Below are 18,971 nucleotides of genomic sequence, written 5' to 3' on the forward strand. Positions count from 1 at the left end.
CTTTCTATCAGTTCACACTCTGCTTCTGACGATTCAGCGGCTCTGTACAGCTTACACTGCTCCTTTTAGATTCACTCAGCTTCGTACAGTTCACACAGCTCCTTTTGGATACACTCAGCTCCTGATGATTCAGCAGCTCCATTCACACTATATAAGCTGGCTCCACACTACACTCCGGCAGTCTTCTTCCAGCCTTCTTCCATCAGCCCACGGACTCAACGGTTCAAACTTATAAAATATAATATTATGTATACTCTTAACAATGTATCATTTATGAAATCATTAAAAGATATTTTCTGTTTTTCGTTCCAAGATATCTTCAAAAAATATATCACCAATTCTTTTATCTCGAATAGATTATTTATGTTTATGTAAAGTCTTGAGAGATATGGACTGTTCATGCATTTATAAGCAGCGAGATGTATCAGTGGCTTTCGATCATTTCATAACTATTTTAAAATCTAGCCTAGAAAAATCAACCTATGTTAAGAAAAAAATTAATAAGTACAAACTCCTTAAACCGTGGATGACACTTGACCTTTGTAAACGACAAGCGTTTAGAAACACATTGTATAAAAAATCCAAAAGTAGGTTAAATGACAGAAAATTTCAATGTTTTTTTCATTCTTATTGGCTTAAGCTAAAGGTAGATATGCAGCAACAAAAGAAGAATTACTATTTTAATTTATTTAATGAAAGTAAAAGGGATGTTAGAAAACAATGGAAAATTATCAATGGAATTCTGGGAACTAGACAAAATAAGAATGAGGCTATAGGCATAAATTCGTTATCTAATCCTGGAGAGCAGATATATGATTCTCTTCAAATTGCGAATGAGTTTAATAAGTTTTTTGTTGCTGTTGTTGATCATTTAAGAAATTCTCTGGATTCATCTTGTGGTTTAAGTAGAGATAAATATAATCAGTGTTTACCAGAAACACATGTAAATAAATCTTTCTTTTGTTCTCCAACTAGTTCGGAGGAGGTAAGCAATTGTATTAATAGTCTAACCTCTAATAAAGCTCCCGGCACTGATGGGGTTTCGGCTTTTACTTGAAACACATTAGCGATATTATTTCTCCTATTCTCTCATTTTTATTTAATTTAAGTTTTGAGACATGTTCTTTCCCTAACCCTTTAAAGTCAGCCATAGTAATTCCTCTTTTTAAGAAGGGCTCGGATACTGACGTTAATAACTATAGACCAATATCTCTTCTCACTGTTTTCTCGAAAATATTAGAAAAAATAATGAAGAAACGTTTATTAGTTTTTTAAATGCCAACAAATTTTTAAGTGAAAATCAATTTGGTTTTGTTGCGGAGAAATCTACTGAAGATGCTCTACTTAATTTTTGTTCATCGTTGTTTGAAGGTTTAAATAATAACTTATATGTAACAGGAATTTTTGTGGATATAACCAAAGCATTTGATTGCGTTGATCATGATATTCTTTTGAATAGGTTATGGGAAGCGGAAGTTAGAGGTATTACTAATAATTGGTTTAAAAGTTATTTAACAGGTCGTACACAGTGTGTCCGTTTCAAAAATTCAGTTAGTGATTCAACCCCAATTTCCTGCGGTGTCCCTCAGGGTTCTGTGCTTGGGCCAATTCTATTTTTGGTTTACATCAATAATTTATGTACTGGTAAATTCACAGGTTCTCTGACTTGTTTTGCAGATGATACTGCGCTCTCTTACTCCTCAGAAAACGCATTTACTGTTAAAAATTAAATGCAAAATGACTTGAATATGCTGAAACTGCGGTTTGCAATAAACAGAATGGCTCTGAATATTAAAACTAAATTTGTTCATTTTACATTGAGTACCAGGTCTAAGCAGGTTACAGTTGATGATATTTATTTTAAATGTAAACCTTGTCTTTTGGATAATTTTTGTGGTAACTATATCTGAATAGAGCGGGCTGACCAACTAAAATATTTGAGTGTTATAATTGATGAGAGTATCAACTGGAAAGCTCATATAACTAGTATGAAGGGTTACGTGAATTCAACGCTTAGGAAATTCTATTATCTTAAATATATTTGTCCAATTTCTGTCCTTAAAACAATATATTATTCAATTATTAATTCAAAATTGCAATACGGCATTTGCTGTTGGGGAGGTACATATATTTCTACTCTCAATCCTGTTATGATTGCTCAAAAGAAGATTGTAAGAATTATGACTAAAGTAAATAGATTTGAACCATCCTTCCCACTGTTTCAAAGATTGCAAATCTTACCATTAAGGTATATTTATGTTTATCAGGTTTTGTGGATATTCTATATTAGAGGTTATATGAGGGGTAATAATAGTGTTTATTCAGGCAGGCTATAAGCACAGAACCGTGTAGCTATTCCATTTCCGAAAAATGAGGCTTATAAATGCTTCTTCATTTATTGTCCCCCAAAGTTGTTTAATAAACTTCCAGTTTCTATAACATCCGCAAATTCTCTACCAATCTTCTCCAAAAGGCTGAGACTATGGCTTTTTATGTTGCAGGAAATTCAATTTCTTTTTAAATAACAAACTAAACTTTTCATTTTTCATTGATTGACACTAATTTATTAGCCATTGAATAATCGTAATTAAGTTATGAGTAAGTGTTAAATAATCGTGTTATTTAAATTAAGTAATTAACACAGTTAAGTAATCGTGTAAACATTGAAGGTAAAGTTCTATTATGTGTAATTTTCTTAGGTTATAAATAATTATTAAATGAATCTTTGTGTTTTTATTAGAGAAGCTTGTTAGCATCCGTCTCAATTGATTATTTTAAGAACTGATGGTGACCTCAACACAGCTATGCACTAAGGAGGCACCCATACTTAGTACATATACTTTTATTTTTTAAGTAATTAACGGTAATAAATAATAAAGCATTAATCTAAGTTTTTTTGTTAGTCTCTTAAACTGTGTTTTTTTGTTTTTAGATTTTTTTTATTAGATCAAATCTAAGAATTTAATGTTAATTTTTAAGAATTAAAATTTTTTTTTAATGAAAATTCATTTAACGCTACGTTTAATTAATTAAATTAGTTCAAATGTAGTAGTAATTAAAAACAAAATTAATGATATTGTGATTTTAATTTACTTAAGAGAAATTTTGTAAATTAGTTTATTAATGTTAATTTTATATTTTTCAGTTATCATAGTTATATGTTACTGTATATTGTAAAAACATTCTTTTTTGTATATGTATTATGGAATAAAGAATTATTATTATTTATATACACTTGGACTCAACGGTTCAAACTTATAAAATATAATATTATGTAAATTCTTAACAATGTATCATTTATGAAATCATTAAAAGGTATTTATATACACTTACACATAATCTTGAAATATTCATTCAAATATTAAAGGATCATATCTAATTACGAATTGATAAATGTCTACATTTATATATTATGTGAATCAGCAGTAAATACATAAGAGTAATTAACCTAACCAAGGTACTACACCAAGGCAAATATTAACTTGATACTCATACATGACACAAAAACAGTGCACCTTGTTCAGAAATGTTTAATTGGAGTCATGCAGTCTCATTTTACCACAAAACCAAGCCTGATCTATTAATACAGTGATGGTGCTGCTTCTCAGTACAAACAGACTCAATTTTTTTCAACCCTTACCATGAATCAGACTTTGGAATCAAAGCAGAGTGGCATTTTTTGCCACATCTCATGACAAAAGTGCATGTGATGGTGTGGGAGGGACTTGCAGCTACAGCAAGTTTTCAAATGACCAGATCATGACTCCATTGCAGCTGTATGACTGGGCAAATGGACACATTGAGTTGATACATTTCCATTACAGTACAACTGAAGTGCATAAAGGAGAAGAAGAGGCTTTGAAGAGTACGACAATGACAGCAAGAACTAAACCAGGTACTCAGAAACGTCACTCTTTTGTTCCACTGAACAAGAGTCAGGTGCAAGTGAGGATGTTTTCATTTTCTAACAACTCAACAGTAGCAAGCACAACAAATATTGAGGAAGATCTTGAATTCACAGAAATGGTTGTGTTCTTGATCGGCAGATATGATGGATGCTGGTGGTTGGAGTGTGTTCTAGACTCAAATGAAGAAAATCAAACAGTGAAGATGAGTTCTTACATCCACATGGACCTTCACCTTCCTTCCATTACTCAGACTTTGAGGATGTTCTTAATGTTGACAGGAGTGATGTTATTTTAAAAGTAGATCGCAGGGTAAATCCAACAGGAAGAGTTTATAACCTTTCAAAGCAAGAAGTAGACAATGCTAACCAGGCGTTGTAAAAATAAGTGTATAGCTGGCAGCACAAGCTGGCAGTAATTGCTGTGTACATAGGCTGACGCCTGGCTTTCCGCGCTATTAACTATCAACAACTCTGATAATGTACTGCATACTATGTAATTAAACGGAGCTATACAAGATGTTTTCATAAAGGAATGACTATGTAACTGTTCCACCCATCCTATCAGTATCTCTCTCACAAGTAATGTGCACAGCTATACACTATGTAATTCTTCTGTAAATTTTTTTGGAAGCAATACAAATTGCAATTATTGGTGAGTGCATACAAGTTCATTATTTTATTTCACCATGCTCATATTGCAATCCCATTATGAAATGTTTACCATATGTACAACACATTAGGAAAAAAAATTTTCTAATTTTTAAAAATACACTTTTGTATATTTCAAGGTCAAATAAACCTTTTGGTTACCTTGAACTCTTAATGTCACAAAATCTTGCCAAGTGATATATCACATAAAACCTATTCATAAACCTATTCTTTAAAATGACACCAAATTGAGCTCTCTAGCTCTTATAGGAGCTGAGAAAATTACTTTTTTGTAATTACCTGAACCTTGTTTTTTTGCTATTTTTTCATAGGGTCCTAAACAAAAACTGAGTGACTGAAAAATCTGAAAAAAATATTTTTTTGCAGCACTTAATAGATATGATCAATCCTGTGAATTTTGTTGAAATTGGTTGAAATTCTGTGAAATTGGTGATGGTCAAGTTGTAGAGCTTGTTGATTTGACATGTAATGAACCAATAGTTGGAAAATGCTAAATCCTTGCTTGAAACTGGGCCTTAGACCGCCCAGTATTATTAGCCAGTATTATTAACCATTACATCTTGCTAACCATTACACCAACTGGTATTGGTGTACAAGCAATCAACATTGATTACTGCCAAATCTTTAATACAAAAAAGATATTTTACATTCCATACCTTTAATTCCTCACTATATGTAATCTATAATCACCTGCATTTACTAATTTTCATCTTTCCTTCAAGAGTTTTACTTCTTAATACAAATTAACTAACCCTGAGCTTTACAACTCATCAATATAGTTCTTCCACCAAGAACTTTATACAATCTTCTTTCTACCTAATTTATTTAAAAACATTTTATTTCAGCCATTACCAATCCACTGAATTTTAACTTGTAACAACACATTTTCAAACATCTTTAATCTTTACTTTCTGGTATTCTTTTTGCTAATTTTACATAACCGTATGGAGGGATTAAAGTTTATACGAACATTTAAGCTCTGATAACAAAATATTACTAAAAAAACAAATATAATTTTATGATATAAAAAATGGGATTTACAACTTAACAGAAAATTATATGAAAATACTAACATTACATGAAAAATCTTTCCTGGGAATAGCACAGCTAAAATAAATAAAATTTCAAGTATACTGTAGCTTCATCAAAACACAAATAATTTAGTCACAACAGACTATATTTCAAAAGAAAGTGTACAGGAAGGGGATGATAAAAAAGTATAATAAAGCTGATGCAATAAAAAAAATAACTACAGTATATCATTTTACATACATGATGGAATAATTGGTTCTTATATCCAATTTAGTAAATTATTCTGGCAATATAAACACTAATGAAATAGTAAAATATTACAGACAGAAAACTTTTATTATAAAAAACAGTTTTGTAAAGATTTTAATCAATATACATTTTTCTATACATTTACAAGATAAGTATTAGCCCCAAATCTATTAGGTAGCATTATAAAAATGTGGATAAGATACTAATCAGGATCTTTCCATAATTGTATTATCACATTAGTTATACACATCTTATGAAAATAGCAATCATATAAAAATACATCAATAAAAACAAAATTAATGAACAATGTATAGAATAAATACAAACTTCACAAATACAAACTTCTAAGAATCCAAACTATGTAATATTTACAAATAATATATGAAAATTACACAGACAAAATTAATAATAGAATTTATTCCTATATGAAAAACAAACACATTTATTAAATTAAAAACTTATTTGCCTAAATATGTTCAAAACAAGAATACATTTTTACAATTGTCAAAAAAATGCTATTAAAAAGGGATATTATTCTCAAAATAAAATACAAATTGCTACACTCAACATTCAAAATTTAACAACATATTTTCAAACTTTACTAAAGTCTCTAAAGTTTAACAACACATTCTGAATACTCAATTTTCCATGTAGTACAGGTAAATCCATTATTTCATTTCACATACTTAAACCAATTTTGTGATCAGAGCATGAACTCAAAGTAATGTCAGCATAAATTGCATCAGCTTATAAATAAACATAATGAACTGGTAAATGTGTCCTTCAAAAATTCCCCAAATGTTTTTTTGTTATATATGTAGCAAGTTCACTTCAGAGTTTGTGTAGGCCCATTTCAAAACTGATGAAAACTGCTTCTGAGTTTTATTTTGTCCACTGCAAGTACAGGATAAACAATGGATGCTGCGTACAACATGTACTAGGTGTTACATTAAGCTCAACCATTCCAAGGAAAAAAGGAGAGCCTTTTCTATTGCTATCCTATAGTTAGACATGAACCAACAAATCATTATGACAACTGCTAGTTCTGTTTAACAAATGCCATTGGTTTTTCTTCAAAATATTAAAGTAATGTTGTGTACTTAAACGTTCCATTAACTACAAGAACAACTGCACATGGATATAATTTACCTAACAGCCTCAGCTTCCTTACAGGAGATTTCATATTCTAATAAAGAATGTTCTGAAAATACTGCGGTAGTACAAGCTTCAAGAGACAATAATTTCATACCAGAAAGATCAAATATTGAACCACACCTCATTTCACAAGTGGTACTAAACAATTTGGTTTACGAGTTGAATTTATCAAAACACCAAGCAAAACTTCTATGTTCTTGTTTAAAGGAGTGAAATTTATTGATTAAAGATATCAAAATTTCATATTTTATAAGAGAAATAAAGAGTTGGTAAAATATTTCATCATGAAAGATCTGCTGTGTTCCTGTTGTTACAGAAGGTTTGATATCTGACCTGGGTACTGCTCATAACGCTGATGATTGGTGGTATTCAGTGACATTTCATAATCAAGCTTAAAGGCAGTGCTATTACATAATTCAAACAAGAATTCTTCCATACCAGTAGTGCATGCCATTGGAATGAAAGAGACATATGAAAGTAGTCATTAATTTTGAAAGTAATCAATTACACGATGCTCACTTGGCGTATTTGTAGTGACCTCAAAGTTATTGGTCTCCTTCTCATTTTGCAAAGTAGCGTTACAAAAAAATAGCTATTTCTTATGGTTATGATTAAAGTGTGGCCAAAAAGAAAAACTTTCACTCCAGGACAAATAAATATGTATGTTCCTTCAGTCAACGAACAGCATTATATTTTTCCAACATTTCACATAATATTGCAGTTCATTAAGAATTTTGTTAAAACAGAGTACTGAAATAGAACCATCTAAATATATAAGAGAAGTTTTTCCTACATTAAGTGAATCCAAATTAAAAGGAGTATTTGCTGGACTTCAAATTAGAAGATTATTAATTGACGAAGAAAATTTTGACATAAAGTTGAATAACATAAAGCTATGGAAGTCATTTAAGGGATGTAGTCCATGGTTTTCTCGGGGATAACAAAGCAGAAAATCTTTTAGTACAAAATTTTTTGTTGCACTATAAAATTGAGGCTGCCAAACATCATTAAAAATTCATTTTTTGCACTGCCACCTAACGTTTTCCCACCAGATTTCAATGCTGTGAGTTGTCCTCCAGTATACACCAACCAAGCACTACCAAGGTAGATGAGAATAATCAATGATGAGTAACTACTGTTAGTTTCTAACAAAAGAGTACTCTACATTAAAAGAAGTAATTTATTAGATCACCAACCTGTTATCAAAAATGTTAGGTGTGTTTTGTCTGTTCTAGATATATTTGACAAGATTTTTTTTTAATTTAATATGTAATATAAAACATGAATATTAAAAATCTGATGTGGACAACACATGACTTCCTTATACGCCTATTAAATTACATTCACACATTTTTTTTTAAATAAAATTTTATTTCATTAAAAACGTTTGATATTTTTTCATTATTTTTTTTTTTTTTGTTATTGAATTATCATTCATCATAATTTTTTTTACAATGAGAGGTTAATAATTATTAATAAATCAATATATTTAAATTTTAAAAAAAATTTCCAAATATTTCATTAATTATAATTTTATTTGGCTATAACTCTGAAACCAATGAAAATAAGTACCACTTATGATATATCGTTGAAAAGCTCTCAATGAGAGCTTATTACTGCAGTTAAGAAAAAGTCAAAAATTCAATTTTTTTGGATTTTGGGCTCTTTTGGACACTTTTGCTTTAGTCAGTTGCAATTAAAAGGGAAGGTATACAACTAGATATTACAAAAGTCCTAAATCCAAAATTTCAACATCCTACTTCTTATCATTTTTGAGTTATGAGAGATACATAGATACATACATACAGACATCATGCTGAAACTAGTCAAAATAGATTCAGGGATGGTCAAAATAGTTATTTCTGTTAAAATCTGGAGACTGAAATTTTTCACGATCACAATACTTCCTTTACTTCGTAGAAGGAAGTAGAAATATGAAACATATTAAAAAATGTATTATGCCTACAAACCTGGTCATTTTCAAAATGTCATATTATTCTGCAATTTCTGAATGGTGCATAACAAAAATATGATGGGTGATGTAGAAACACTGATTTCATTTTCAGATACAACGCACAAAAAAGAATAAAATTTAATAAAATACAAATAGAATAATATAATACAATGAATAAGCGTGGCTAATTGTAGAATAAATAAAAGCTGCATTAAACATATGACATCATTCCAACACTCAAAGAAAATTCACTCTTTGAAAACGCTCATCTCTCAGTGCAGCTAAAGCCGCTTGTGGTTAAACTTGGATGTGGTAGTAAAATTGCATGTTAAGTAGCGCTGCTTGAGTTAGTTATTATCCACTAATTTAATCCTTTAGTTATAATAGACTCAAATTTATACTTCATTTTTTCACTTTACATCTTCAAACTTTACATGCTTTGGTTTTGCAGTTTTATTTGTAGTAATTAAACACAATCAGAATAATTATTTTTTTTTTAATTTACATTAGGAATCCCCTCCTATAAATATTCTATGTTGAGAGATAGAATACACTTCAAACACAAAAATAATTTCTTATTCAAGTTTCATTAAAACATTTTTTTCTGGCCTTACACAATAGAAAAATGATACAAAATGGAGAATGAAGGAAACTCTTTCCATCTCTTTTCTTTTTTTCAGATAAGTCGAGAAAAACTTCACTGTAGGAATAAGAACACAAAACAATATTTCAATAATTATTAATATTAAAAAGCATAAATTTTATCCCAACTACAAAGCCCAAAGGGTTTTCATAATTGATGAAGGTCTGTAGATCCCCAAAGAAGACTAATGTCATCTTTGATATCAAAGAGTATTAAAATATAAGGTTTAGAAAATTAATGTTTAGAATAACACAATATTTTAATCACTTTCATTATTTAAAGACAAAGAAAATTGTATATGGCAAGGGGCAGTGATTGCCTTGGAGTTTTATTCAATTTTGAAAAAATAATTTGACTGATTAAAACATTTGAAAATCTGAACATAAATAAATTCTGAAAATAGATTTCAATCTTCACAAAATGTATATTTTTCATAAATGAAGGGAGTGACTTGTGTACCTAGAAAGGAAAACAAGATTCAACTGTCAAGTTTTTAATGTTCATAAAAGCACATCTGTAAAAACAATGAACTAAATATAAAGTAATAAAAATTTTTCATTTTATTTTTTAATTAAATTGGAAGTAATGGGTCTTCAACCTTTTCCAAATCATAACTTTTCTTTTTAAGTAAACATAGTTTTAAGTAAAGAACTATTTGAGTTTGAATACCACAAAATGTTCAAACCAACTAATATTCATTAAGATCAGGGGATAGAAGCAGAAATGCTGGAAGGCAAAGGATCTCACATTTCTTTAAGGTATTATTTACTTGTCCTTGAAAAACAGAATGTATTTAGAAAAAACCCAATTAGAATTAAATTTTGAGAATTTAAGAAGGCAATTTAAGCATAGGAATAAGGGATCACAAACTTAGTATACTATTGAGTTTTACACTGGACCCAAGAATGAAACAGAATAAGACAATTTTCAGGCTTTGATCATGAGGGGGCAAGAAGTCTTGAATTTTTTTATATTTGTGAAAGCAGAACACATTTTGAAAAACAAGAAATTATGATAATTGACAGCATTAAATAATAATACATCTGACAGATTCAGCAGTTCCTGATATTACCCCAAATAAACTCTATTTTTACAAAATATTATAGAAGTATAACCCTATCAGTATTTAAGATTTATTACTTTTCTATAAGTACTAATATACTTCAACTAAGTAAAGTTGCTAACAAGCTATTTATTTTTAAGCTACATGCATTTTTACATATTTTACAGATTAATTACATATTAGAAATCAAACTGAGAATTTTCCTTCTGTTGAAGTCATCTGTTTTAATGCATTGTATTAAATCTCTTATGTGCTGTAATAGCTTGATAAGATTTTATATGTTGTCCTGAAATTTTGTCCATGTAAAACAACTTTAGGGAGGGAAATAACTTTACAATAACAATCACTAAAGTTACAGTTATGAATAACAGTAACAACATAACTACACTAAAAAAACTGTAATAATTAACATACATTTCATATAAGAAAAAATTATATAGTGCTAATCTTCCCAATGGAAATTTGTACAAACAGAAAAGTAACTGTTCATAATCTACATTTATTTACCTCAGTTTAAAGAATTAGTAACAACTTAACAGCACAAATAAAGTAATTATGGATCTTTAAATTCTGTTTGTTCTTTTTTTTTAATATGTTACAACTATCAATACTTTGTTTTATGGTTTGTGGTTATCAACAATCTAATCAAGAAAAACTGTCATAAATAAAATATATATGCAGCGACATAAGAGCCTCTTATTTTTAACACACCCATCATCCTAATAAATTGAATGATGAAACTGGCGTTATGATGTGGAAAACATATAACCAATCATAATATTCACATTAAAATTATCATGAGACAATTTAATTTTCATTACAAAAGGGAAAAGGTTTTCCGCAATATTTTTTTCTAGAATACAGTACTCCCAAGATAAAGACACAACAAATACATTTATTTTTTTTTATATTTCAGTAGTCCTTCAATAACTATACAAATAAATTAACCTATCCACAATTAATGGAACCACAACAGGAAAAGCTTTTACACGGCTAAAACGTCATTCCCCATTCAAACTAACCCAAGAACGTGGAAAATTTACAATTTCAAAAAACTTGCAGACGAATTTAAAAAAACTATCGAATAATTCTTAATAGTACTATAGTTTCATAGTTTAATCCAGTATTGTTCTCAGTTAAAAAGAAAACCACAAAATTCTTACACAGTCCCACCAACTGGGACAAAGTAGAGGTTATATTACTTATTTAAGCAGATTATAGTTGTACAGTACGAGTTAGTTTAATTCAAATATTGACATAAAGTATTTGGGAAAAATAAACTGATAAAATAACCAAATAGTTATTATACTCACATATCAGTTAATTACCACTTAACATTTTCTGTTAATTATAACATCGAAATCTTACCTAAATTAGAAAATGTCAAAATAAACTTCTAACAGTCACAAATTTTCAGCCACTACAAATTCTGCGATAACAGAAAACTTCGCTTGTTTACAAACTACTGATGTTGTTATTGGTCAACAAAAGTAATCCCACATTTGACAACCAACGACGTAGGTTCTGATGTGTAGTTGTACCAATAATATTTTATTTCCACACATTTTTTAAAACTTCATTACTAACAACATTTACTATTTTACTAGATGAATTTTTTAAAAAAATCAAAAAATACTCAGGCAAAAGTATATCAATGAATACTTAACTATAATTATTAACTATATTTGTTGATCAACAATACAAACGTGATAATACTCTTAAAATATCTCACTTCGTTTATTATATTTAACGTTTTAAAAACGTTTATTTATTGCATTAAGAAATACACGATAATTATTTAGTTTTACAAAAATCATGATTGTGAACTAAGTTGTGTTATCAAACAATCATCGTTGTGGGGAGACGTATTTTTTGTTAGTAGCGCAGAATTTTATAGTGTAATCGTCTGGAAAATATTCCATTTCTTAAAAATATAGCCATTGTAAATGACATACTTAAAACTGCGTAAAATTAAAGATTGAAGTAATTATTTCCACACAGTATAATGCACGAATCATAAGCGAGAACCGTCTCAGGACTTTTTTCTCATCCAACTCAAAACGGAAAAATTGATATTTTCATTACGTTTTCGCCCAGAATTAGATGACGTGTTGGCATCTCCTATTTCGTATTTTAATTCTTGATGACTTAACTACATAATAATCTGGTTACATATAGCCCAAGAACAATACATTTTCTTATTCTATACAGTACTTTCCTCTAGACAACTCATCGATTGGACTCTGAATGTAAGCTGTTAGGGGAGATTTCTGGATCGGTATTGCTTTTGTGAGAAAACCCCGTAAGAACTTAGGCTGGATAGTGACTTTTTTGATCACCAAATTAACAAGCGGATCGGATACGAAAGTGACCGATATGCAATTTGATATGACGAATGGGCGTAGCCAGGACCATTTCTTCGGTTCTCAAAGTAGCTGAGTTACAGGACCTGGCCACGAGTCCCAGCCGGGCTGGATAGTGACTAGTCAAATTGAGCTTCATTGAGGCCTACCTGATGAATTCTCTGTAATATAGATGTCTGACATACATTGTTAATTCTTTTTTAACCACTATCTGATGACCTAGAATTGTGTACAGGTGAGTAAGAAATTTAACTGAAATGTTATCCATCTTTTTTCTCTTTTATCTCTGGAACCACCATAAGGTATTACTTCAGAGGATGAATGTAAATGAAGTATAGTCTCAGGTCATCCATTCCTGAGATGTGTGGTTAATTGAAACCCAACCACCATGAACACCAGTATTCACAATCTAGTATTAAAATTCATGTAAAAGTAAATGCCTTTACCAGGATTTGAAATGTAAAACTCTTGACTTTGAGATCAGCTGATTTATGATGACAAGTTCACCATTCCAGGTGGGTTTGAAAGACCAACCTGATGGGTTTGAAATGTTATCCTAAACTACAGTTACCAAAATCATAGAACTAAACCTATAGAAATTTCCTCAACTACTGTTTTATGGGAAGGAAATGAATTATTTAAATTAAAGGAAAAACTGAAATATGTTTCAACCTTTTTCATTAAAAAAAAAAGGTTTTATAATTAGGACTCCAACTAATATATAGTAATTTTTACATGAACTTGGGTTTTATATGACAGCTTACATTCCAATATAATTATATTGGAATATAAGCTTTCTGTGTACTTCTTTCTGTGAATCATCATAAACCTATTTTATCTACTTTTTTTCAAGATAGTGAAAGTCAATGTTCTACATAATTACTAGTGGTTTTTGTGTCTGGATATTGTCAGGTGACCTATTTCTGAAGTTGGGTGTAATCATGAGCAACTTCCATGAAGAAGGTCATCTGGTTGTTTTGAATGAAAATTCTGAGTCAGCCTTCTTTTCATCTTCCATGTAGATCAAGAAGATGGTCTCTAACATTTTCTAGAAGCCAAAAACCCTTATTGTGATATTGAGCAAATCAATATCACATACCAACTTTCAGAAGTGGAAGAAAATTATTAGGTCTTACCATACTAGTTAGATAAGATATTCAGTAAAACCACTAATTGTTATTATATGTCCAAGGTCATAATGATAATACAAGTTTAGTCTTATTGACCATTAGAAAATATCCTGCGAAATTACAGATGATTTAATCTAAAATGAGTCTCATTATAGATAAGTAAGAAGCTACACATCTTACTCTAATGTATGGACTCTTCTTCATATATTACAAAAACAAATCACCAAACAGGACAACCAAATAATGTAACTTTACTTCAGAACAAAACCTGGACCTGTACTATTAGGAAACTACAAAAAGAACTGGTTTTTTTTGGAAGAAATGTCAGTAAAAAAACTGCCATTACCAGAACTTCAAACCACGGAAATGCTCTCAGTATTTCTCAATATCGTGGATCAAGAAATAATTGATGCAATTGAAGTTTGAGAACTAGTAGCTCACAAGCAAGCATAAAACCTTCAAACATCCCCAGCCACCTTTTCTACCTGTATCTTGTAATATGAAGCCTGGACTTTTGTACTAAAATCTGTAACTACTTTCATCCATAGTAATTTTGAAGTCAATAAAGTACCAAAAACTAAACCAATAAAGTACAGTTCAGAAGTAGCATCATTAAATACTTTACAATTGTACATACTTGTACTTCTTAAGATTTATCCAGATATATGAAAATTATTTTAATGTGAAAAAGAAGACCCATCCTTTAATTGATATTATAGAACAGTTTAAAATAATGAACAGCTTTAAAATTACTAAACTATCACAACATATAAAACAAGTTGCCGAAAGAATAACTTTACAAAGAATAGTGTTTTCTTCTTTGTTTAACATCCCTTAGGCTGGTTGGCAGTAGCTCTCCACTCTTCTCACTTATTATCCTTTTTCTTTAGCTCCCAGTAAGAATCACAGCTCATATCGTCCATTATCTGTTTTATGAACTCCAACCGAGGCCTTCTTCTATAATTTCTCCCTTCCATCTGTACTTCTGTTGTCCTCTTCTGACCTTAGAGCCTAAGAATGTGTCCTTTTACCTGAGCTTTTCTTTCCGTTTCAAAAAGCTACTCTATTAACTTTCTTAAATACCTCCTCATTTGACACTTTTTCCATCCAACTTATCTTCATCATCCATCTGTAACAACATACTTCAAAAGCCAAAAGTCTCAAGTCTCATCTCTTCCTCTTCTTCAATTGTCTTTGACTCACACCCATACAATGCAATACTCTACACAGATGTTCTCAGTAATTATTTTCTAACTCAAGCTTTATATTATTTGCCATAAAAAGGTTTTTTTTTCTTTTTGTTAAAGGAGTTCTTTGCCTAGTGTATTCTATTCACTATTTCTTTTTTGCTTCTACCATCAGCTATTATTTTACTTCCTAAATATTTAAACTCTTCTACTTCCAGAATAGTCTCACAGGATCTTCATAAATGGAGTGGGAAGAAAGGAATGGCTATTATGATACCACTAATGATATTGTAATACCTGTGGTTGGGTGGCCTATATTCCAAATTTACAATAGTAAGGAAAAGAGAAAGGCAAAATCAGCTTTCAATAATTTCTTTTTGCTATTGTAAGAATTTCTTAAAACTAGATGGTAATTATTCATGATGCTTCCAATTTTAAGATCATCAAAAAACTGGACCGCTAATGTGACTCAATTGCTACATCACAATAATGTAGTTGGTGTTTACATTGCTGTAGTGTAAATGAATAAATAAATATCAATCAAATGTTTTTTTAAACTCAAACTTTGGGTAATATGAAAGAGACATGAATTATGAAAATTGAAAAGGTGATTTTTGAGCAGTTTTGTTATTAAAAATGCATATTCACTTTTGCTGAAGTAAAAGCAATATCAGCCCTTTATATTTACCAAATGACATGGCAAATTCCTGAAAGCCATCTTAGAGGTTGATCTTTTTAGAATCTACAAGAATAATAATCACAAAAATATTCATTGTTATCTGCGAGTTGAGTTAATGAACTTTTGCATATTGATCTATTGGACAAAATTTTTTATGCATTTATGATTAGTTAACAAGTTCTTTAAGTGATAGATAAGAGCATTCTTAAGAAAATGAAGGAGGCTGAAGATTTGAAACTACGCAAGTATGCTATCTCAAAGTAGAATATATTTTTTGTATATTTTGTCATTAACCAACTTGTATTTTTTTTATCTAAACTGAATGACTTTTGTTGTTGTCAATCGAACATTAAACTTTTCTCTTTAATATTTTAGTATCAACAGGATGTTGGGAACAAGTTGCAAACTGATGTACTGCAAAGGTTTATGTTGACAAATTTTTCTACATAATTTATCAATCAGATTGAAGTGTCCAGTTTGTTGGTCTTTAGGTAATGTTTATAAACATCACAAACACTCGTCCTTATAGCCTACTATTTTTTAACAAATGAACATCTATTGTTCAATAGTTAAACTCAGTGTTTTTGGCAGTATCAGCTGTATGCAGCATACCAATGAAGCTAACATAAGAAGTAGCATAATTTCATAACTTAAAAATCAGTTATAATGGTATGGTTTCTTGAATATAACTGATAATAAACAAATAGATAAATATCTATATCCTGAATAGCATTGGTAATCCTGTGAATATTTAAATTATTTATTACTGTTTAAATTGTCATGCCCTATCATCCATAGGAATATTACTGTCCATCACAAATTTTTTCATTGTAAAGAATTCACCATCTACCAAGGTTTATTTACTATGTTAATTGCTCTCATTTTATTTTCGCTTTTTCTATAATTTTCATATTTTTAAACATTTATCTTTAAACAGCACATTTTAGCAGTAAGGTTAGTTTTTTGAGATGAATAATTTTTCCTTAAAGCAGGTGGAAAAAACCATTCTTGCTTACATTACTTTCTTCTCCTGACGATAATATGATTGACAACTCTTGCACACAACATCCAATAAAACCTTTATTCAAACCTCTAAATTGTGAGGCAGTTGACTTCATTTTTCAGCTAAAACTTTCATTCTGTATCAATAAACTGAAATACTTTGATCAGCCACTTCAAATCTGTACCTAAAAAACAAGATGTCCTGACTGACCCATAATAATGCCCAGTAAAGACTACAGAAGATAAACTGATGAAAATTTGTGTACATGTTCTTATGGTGTAAGTGGACACTAAAATTTTTTTTTGGAAATTCTAAGTTTAAAGGGTTAAAATGAGGTAAAATTAAATTTTAATACATTTTTTTTATTTTTCAGTAACATATGAATATATCAAACTGATTTTTGGAGTGTGTAACGTGTGAATTTCTAAAAACCAAATTCTGCATATTAAAAAATTCTACTGAAAGGGGTAAAGGAAGGTATAAAAATGTTGAACAATGACTGCAAATTTTCCCCATTTCCAACTATAATATACATTTACTCCATTTGGGGATGCAAATACTCTTTAGATAAATATCTAAAAACAATTTTATTTTTTTTAATTTTGATTTTTCAAGGTGTTCAGCGATTTACAGCATGACGGCTCAACCAACAGCCACTGCCACTGTGATGCGACTGGCTGCAATTACCTCTGGTTACTTGACATTAAATATTTTTTTTTTCTTTTTTAAATGAGAAACGAAGTAAGGTCCACCTCCTAATGGTGTTTGTTGGATAATTCTAAGAACTGGAGAAAATACATTTTTATCCATATGAAGGACAGGTAACTAGTTATAACTAATATTGTCAAGATGGAGGCCTACTATTTTGAAACCCTATTCTTCAACTCACTAAAAGTCTCTGATCTTGTACTGACCAAACTGTTGCTCTGAAGAATTTACAATACACTGATAATTTTTATATATTGAGCAGGCTTTAATTTTTATTTATTGTTATTATTCTTACAAGTATGAATTTAATGAACATAGAGGGGTTCAGATGAAAAGAGCGAGCGAAGCAAGCTCTGACCAGTTTACTATAAACTGCAACATAGAATCAGTTACTTCCTTTCCATAGTTAAACTTGGTCATATTCAAAAATAAATCTGTAAGATTTTCATCAAAAACTGTAAATGAAGTGGAATAAGTTATTATTTTAGTATAAATATCATGCAAGTTAACTAAGATGATGTCTAGGGCTAGAAAATGCAAAACTCTACTCAAATGTCATATTTCATTCTTGAAAGACTCTGCCATTATTGCAGTCCAGAAGCTCCTCCTACCAGGATCCTGACTTTTAAATTGCTTAAAAAGCATTTCAATATTTAAGCCAGTGCTTTGGTCAGGCTAATGACTCAAGCTGCTGATAGAAAGGCTAAAATAGTGTTTTAAGAATTATTTCCAGATTTACATCCAGCCTACCCCAGCTATGTTATTTTCAATAGCTAACAAAACAAATGACTCTTTTCATGGCCATTTATGATACTATGCTACCTCAACCCACCCCCTGTTTGTCATCTTATTAACCAACTTACTAAACAAATCTTTTCAGGGTCAACAATAACAGTACTTTTCAATGAATTTACTAAGCAGCAGTTTTCAAGGCTGCCATTAAATTATTTATGAGAGTAAATTATTCATTATCTGATAGTAATTTAAAATTTGACTATCAATTTCCATTTCTACAAAAACAATCTATACATTTTTTATCATGAAACTGCTCCAAAATAGTTGCCTTCAGCAAGAATTTAATTTCCTTTTCTTAAAAATTTGCAGATGGATTACACAGAAGAACAAAGTTTTATTTTTATTGGTTAAATAAGACTGAATCAATGATTCTTAATGTATTTTTTGTGCTAATTTCAAATTTTTAATAGTTTTATTTTACAGATATAGTTTTT

At 29.9% G+C, this 18,971-nt stretch overlaps 1 protein-coding gene across 2 annotated transcripts in view; it reads right to left on the bottom strand.

Moving 5' to 3' along the window:
• Positions 1-12,177, bottom strand: part of LOC142318298 (uncharacterized) — an 85,728-nt gene extending 73,551 nt beyond the window's left edge. Inside the window, exon 1 of one of the 2 annotated variants that reach the window (XM_075354870.1) lies at positions 12,041-12,177. The gene's annotated coding sequence lies outside the window, so the exon portion shown is untranslated. Of the gene's footprint in view, positions 1-11,985 lie in introns of both variants that reach the window. The other variant, XM_075354869.1, reaches the window with a different exon arrangement.
• Positions 12,178-18,971: the final 6,794 nt, after the last annotated feature.

Source organism: Lycorma delicatula, chromosome 1 (assembly GCF_047948215.1).
Source record: "Lycorma delicatula isolate Av1 chromosome 1, ASM4794821v1, whole genome shotgun sequence".
NCBI classification, from domain to species: Eukaryota; Metazoa; Arthropoda; class Insecta; order Hemiptera; family Fulgoridae; genus Lycorma; species Lycorma delicatula.